The sequence below is a fragment of the Hyposmocoma kahamanoa genome, unplaced genomic scaffold (assembly GCF_003589595.1).
Source record: "Hyposmocoma kahamanoa isolate Upper Pololo Valley unplaced genomic scaffold, ASM358959v1 67, whole genome shotgun sequence".
NCBI lineage: Eukaryota > Metazoa > Arthropoda > Insecta > Lepidoptera > Cosmopterigidae > Hyposmocoma > Hyposmocoma kahamanoa.
Genome location: NW_020653855.1, coordinates 1,506,213 through 1,512,629, shown reverse-complemented (window position 1 = coordinate 1,512,629; position 6,417 = coordinate 1,506,213). Strand labels below are relative to the sequence as shown.

At 38.3% G+C, this 6,417-nt stretch overlaps 1 non-coding gene across 1 annotated transcript; it reads right to left on the bottom strand.

Moving 5' to 3' along the window:
• Positions 1 to 358: 358 nt before the first annotated feature.
• LOC113232265 lies at positions 359 to 465 on the bottom strand. The gene has a single exon (XR_003310607.1). It is a non-coding gene; the product is annotated as a U6 spliceosomal RNA (small nuclear RNA).
• Between the last annotated feature and the right edge of the window lie 5,952 nt (positions 466 to 6,417).

Below are 6,417 nucleotides of genomic sequence, written 5' to 3'. Positions count from 1 at the left end.
GAAAACCATTCTGCGACTCATCAAATATATTGTACTTTTCACAGAAAGAGTATAGGCGGCTACATATTGCCTTCTCAAATACTTTCGAAGCCGCGGGCAATAATGCAATCGGTCTGTAATTACTCAAATCATACTTACTTCCTTTTTTGAGGATCGGTTTTATCAGGGATTGTTTAAGAAGATCCGGGAACACACCCTCGGCAAAAGACTGATTGACAATCGTATAAAACGGAAACGTCAATTCGTCTGCACATACCCTTATAAGCGCGGATGGTATCTCGTCTATTCCATAGCTGTATTTATTTTTTAGATTACGTATAATTACGTTTATTTCGCGCGGTTCGACCGGGCTCAAAAAAAAAATGTGGAATGCTTCACGATTTTGCGTGTCATCTTTGCGCAGGGGCCATGCTAATCTTCTCTGTATCGTTCCAATTTTAGTATATGTACTGCCGAAGCAAGTACGTTAATCAATTAAATTTCAATCAGATTAAAAAATCTATTCAATTGCAACTGATTTCGATTGAATTGATTTTAATTGCAATTAGATTAATTTTATTAGTTGTTCTAAGAAACAATTGAAACTAACAATTAAAACCGAAACTATCAAGTAAAAGTGTCATCACGAATATGGGTTAGGGGATGGGTTTGGGGTGTGTTAGGGGGTCGGTTAGGGGGCCGGTTGAGGGTCGGTTAGGGGTCAGTTGGGGGTCGGTTAGGAGGTTAGTTAAGGGGTCGGTTAGGGAGTCGGTTAGGGGTCGGCTGGGGGTGGTACGGGGGTCGTTTAGGGGGTAGGTTAGGGGGCCGGTTGGGGGGTCGTTTAGGGCGTCGGTTGGGAGGTCAGATAGGGGGTAGGTTAGGGGGTCGGTTAGGGATTGGTTAGGGGGCCGTTTAGGGTGCCGGTTGGGTTCAGTTAGTGGGCTGGTTAGGGGATCGGTTAGTGAGTCGGTTAAGGGTTTGGTTAGGGAGTGGGTCAGGGGCCCTTTAGGGGTGGACCCCCTAACTGACCCCTTAACCGACCCCCTACCTATCCCCAACCAGCCCCCTAACCGACCCCTATCCGTTCCCTAATCGACCCCCTAACCGAACCCCAACCGACCACTTAACCGGTCCCCAACCGACCCCCCAACCGGACCCTAACCGACCCCCTACCGACACCTAACCGACCCCCAAACCGACACCTTAACCGACCCCCTACCGACACCTAACCGACCTCCAACCGGACCCCCTAATCTAGCCCCTATCTGAGCCCCCAACCTTAGTGGTGGTATTATATGTGAAGAACTACATACAAAAAATATATGTAATTAGATTGAAGTCGTTGTAAATGACGAAGTAAATGCAAGTGATCAATCACTTTTTTGCAAAGAGCATCTATTATATGTATGTATGTGTATATGTGTGTGTGTGAGTGCGTGTGTGTGCGTGCGTGCGTGCGTGCGTGCGTGCGTGCGTGCGTGCGTGCTTGCTTGCCTGCGTGCGTGCGTGTCTGCGTGCGTGCGTGCGTGCGTCCGTTTGTGTAAAGCGGAACGTTCAAAAAATGAAGTATGAAATTATTTGATTTTTAATTCGGGACTTAATCACGTATAAACATATTTTATTTACCTCGACTTTTCGGACATATTGCAACGTCCATGGTCTCGCAAGGACTGAAGAGGCGGGTGTCAGCATCTTCTAGTTGTGCGAGTTTTTCTAACTACCCGCACTTTATCTTCATTACTTATTTGTGCACTAGGGTTCTCACTACACCGACACACAACACTCACGACATCTTAAATACTCGTATTCAATGCAGTAGAAGCACATTTGCAGGTGGCAACAGTGCTGGTATTGTCAAAGACGTCAAAGTCATCTTTTCGCAGTTATAACTTAGAGTAGCAGGGTTCTAGGGTTATAGCCGCCATTTTGCGGTTGGTTTAAATTGCACATTTGCATCCTTTATAGGCCGAGTAGATAGGGATAACGTATCGCGTGAGCGACTAATTTGTGTTGTGAACATGTTATGAATGGCATTTACACGTATATACAGTATTCGACATGTATAGGAATATTAATAATAATTATACGTACTTCGTGCTCTGAAGTTGATGGTTGTATTGGTTTAACAGTTTTTTTCTGGTAAAACTGAATATTTAAAACTTCTTTTTCAAGATATGTATTGTGGAAGGAAATCCTTTGAAGGAAATTGTTGGTTTCCACATGTCGCGATAAGTATACTAATAAAGTATTTTGTAATTTGTATTTGTATTTTGTATTTTAAATACACCCCATGAAAGTATTTTGTATTTTGTATTTCAAATACACCTCAAGAAAGTATTTGGTATTTTGTATTTTAAATACATTTAAGGAAGTATTTTGTAATTTGTATTTCAATTAAGATGTAGCATGTATTTTGCCCAGCCCTGCCATTGTGTTAGAAAAGAAGAATTAGTCATAAATGGTTCTTCATGACATACGTTACACATTACGTCCACAAAATGTGACATAGTGTGACATTTGCATCGGATGTCATGACTCTTGTAACATGGTTAGTGTTGGGCCATTGAAAAAATTTTATTTTGAATAAATCATATTTTTCCTATAATTTTTCACATTTGACGTTGACACCTAGCAAAAGTTGAAGTTACTGAATGAAAACGATGGAGCCAACAAGAGGTGGTGGTGATGTGGTTGATGTAGGTTTTTCCTTGTTGTAAAATCTTTTTAAATTTCGTTTTCTTATAAGTGGTTTTTAGTAAACAAGTTTATTTTATAATTCACGCTGAATAATAATTTAAATATTATATTTTTCAGTTTTTTTTCAATTTTTCGGGAATTTTTCCGGAAAAATTTCCACCATTTTAGTTTTTTTTTTTTGAAAAATTACCCTACAGTGACATGACGATGACATGATGACATGGTGACTAGTGTCTGAACACGTCAAAATAGAGTAGAGAGGGGATGAGGAGGTAAGAAGACCAATTAATTAATTACATGTTGGCTAAACCATCCTTATTACCGACTGACCCTAAAAATAGGGATTAACATCAAATTTGCCTATAGGTATACTCAGGTGTACCAGACTGTTAGAAAAGAAGAATTAATCATATGGTTATTCATGAACTACGTCACACATTACGTCCACAAATGTGACATAGTGTGACATTTGCATCGGATGTCATGACTCTTGTGACATGATATCTAGTGTTTGAACAAACGAAACTAGAGTAGTGGGGATGAGTTTAAACAAGCAACAAATCGGCATTTTGACTCTCTCTGATTATATCGAGTTCTTAGGTTTTCGCGATTGTTGACTGTGATTAACCGTGTGTGGTCAACCGTGACCATGGGACCTGTAAACGGCCCGAAAACGTTCCTTCGTTTGAAAAAACAAATATACGCGATTTAAATCCGGAAAAATAGTTTCATTATCTCTGATTAGTGAAAATAACTATTCGTTGCTTCAACACGTTTCTTTTTTTTGCTTTATAGGTTATAATGGCGTATGCATAGCGATGTGGAAGGAAGAAGCTAATTACTTATCCATTAAGGATTCCTTGAAGAAATTATATAAGTAACAAAGTCGAAAATTAGTTTTTTCGACTTTCGTCTTGATTAAATAAATGAAATATAAATGTCATACTTTTCTGTTATTGTGAAATATTCTAAAACAGAAGTATAATAAAGTTACGACATGATATTATCAGACCGAGATAATGAGAATATGGAGTCGCTGATATGTGACGTCATAATGATGATAATGTTTTTCTGCCCAAAGCAATCTACGGCATGTCTTTCTTTACACTTCTTATTTAAATTCAACATTTCTTTCAATTCAATACTTACAATAATGAATTATTATTATTATAATAAAACCTGAAGTGGCTAATCTACCAGAAAATCGCCCACTTATTACCTGCCTGATTTGAATGCTGACACTCGGGCAAAACCTTAAAGTACCTACTTTAACCGGAAATCGAGTTTTTTTTATAGTATTAAGTGACGGGACGAACAAGTCGTACCCCTGGTGGTAAGCGACACGCCTGTCCATAACAGTTCTGCCGCCGTTAGTTGAAAGGGCGCTTGTGATAAACTTAAAACCGTGAAAATATTGTTTAAAGCAATGAAATTAAAATAATAGTAACGCATACACTCAATATACCTACCTACCTACTCAATATAGTTACCTATCAGTAGCCCGAAATAACGTTTGGTCGAATTTTCATAACCTCGAAAGTAATTTTGAGAGGAAATTTTTTTTTTCTTTTAAACCTAACTTAACCGAACCAAATCGTGTCTTTGCGATAAGCATCCAACATATCCTGAAAGAACAACTGTTTCGTTATACTTAATTCGGTTTTCGGTGTAATGAAATGATATAATGAATTTTTTGCCGTTACAACTACAAACTGTCGTCACAGTAGGAACAGCTAGAACGACAGTCGTCAGACGATAAAAAAACGTCACGATGAAAACGTGATGACAGATTGTCGCAGCTCCTATTGTCGTCACGATTTAGTGGGAAAAGCTAGTCACGACAGTCGTTCAACGATAAAAAATCGTCCACGACAGATAGTCGTGATATGGGAACAGGCTAGACACGACAATCGTCCAACGATAATAAAACGTGACGACATAGTGGGAACGCGCCCTAAGGTGGCAGTACTTCCTTGGACGAACTCTTTCACAAGGACCTCTACTGCTACTTACTTAAGGAGAGGGGACCTCGTGTGTTTTACCTGTAACTGCTGATCCATCGAAGCTCAGTATAAAATATTAACTCGTAAACATTCCACAACATTGCACAGGTCTCCTCTAAAGGGAGGTAAAAAGTTGTAAATATTTTTATGAGCACAGTTAAACTAGATCAGATGTCGGGTTCGATGAGTTTGTTTCTGGTCGGCCATAACAATGTTGCGTAAGAAATTTCGTAATAGGAATCAGTGAAGTGAGCGAGCACATAGTTGTTTGCTAGCATAGCTTTCGTATTGATGAGTTTACACTTACGGTGTCATACGTGTCTGGGTGTTACATTTTTTGTCATAAAATTCATAACAAAAAAACTGTAAGTGACTAGCGTTAATGGTAAGAAACGACGTAATGAAAAATCAGATTTTAGGAAATGAAACTATTTTTCGGATTAAAATCGCGTATATTTGTTTTTTCAAACAAACCAACGTTTCGGGCTCTTTACAGGCCCCAAGGTCACGGTTGACTGAGGCGGTACAGTCATCAACCAGTTATGTCTAACATTAATGCAAACCACCCAATTTTTTTCCTATATTACAAAAGTTATTAATTAAATACCTTATTTTTAATTTTACAAAGAAACATTCCAATTTACGCTACATTATGTTTTATAAATTATTTTTATTAAGTTAAATTTATTATTAATTAATAATGAAAATTAGAAAACGTATTAATTAGTACTGCAGTCTTATGTCTGTTTGGGATTTTTCATCAGAGGAAATACTGGATCGCAAACTGGTGGTACGGAGAAACCATCTTCTCTGTTGAAATTAGGATGTTTTTTAATTTCAATGTCCTCTCGCAGCGACCTGGGTAGGTAACCGACTTTCACAAGGTCCTGGGGCTTGTCAAACTTCATTGAATGTGTAGGTTTATCCATGACATGCTCGCAGACTGCAGACTTGTTAACAGATTTGTTCTATCATCTACTTTTATAATCTAATTTTATTTCACCAATTGCTACACATGTTTATAATGTATTAGATGGTACATACAAGAAACGATTGACACTCGCTTCGGACTTTGAACTGCATTACCGTGACTGTTATACGGTTCAATTTAAATGTTACGTATAAAGGCAAACGTACCATTCATTGACTTACAATTATATGGACGTCGGGTCCGCGCTAAAAAGTGTCCGCACTTGTAAGGCGCTAAAATCGTATACAGAGCGCGACACTCCGCTTTAGTCTTCATTTGTTCTACGGACAGCGCGATACTGCGATGACATAACAATTTAAATTTCGAATAGGTTGACTTGGGACATTTTTTTCGTGGTTTTTGTATTAGACCCGTCGTCCATCTATTTGTAAGTCAATGGTACCATTGCACGCTTTGATTCATAACATTTTTGTGTTCGTGTTGTTGTATTTTCAGTCGCGTGTCAATATTCAAAAATTATAATCATAAACTATTTGTCATTTTTTAATACTTGTCCATTACAAACGGTTTGTAATGTTTGTATGCATAAGTCGATTTTCCGGGTCCAAAAAGGTCCTTGTTGTAGAGCAACAATTTTTTATAGCAAGTACTTTTTTCTAAGTGTAAAGATATCGACGTTAAACAATTTTAGCGTCTCTGAGTTATCTCGATAGTGGAATCAAAAAACATATAAGCAGCAGTAGAGCTCCTTGTGAAAGAGTTTGCCCAGAGAAGGATCCTTATTTCTGCCGCCAAGCACTTATGTGC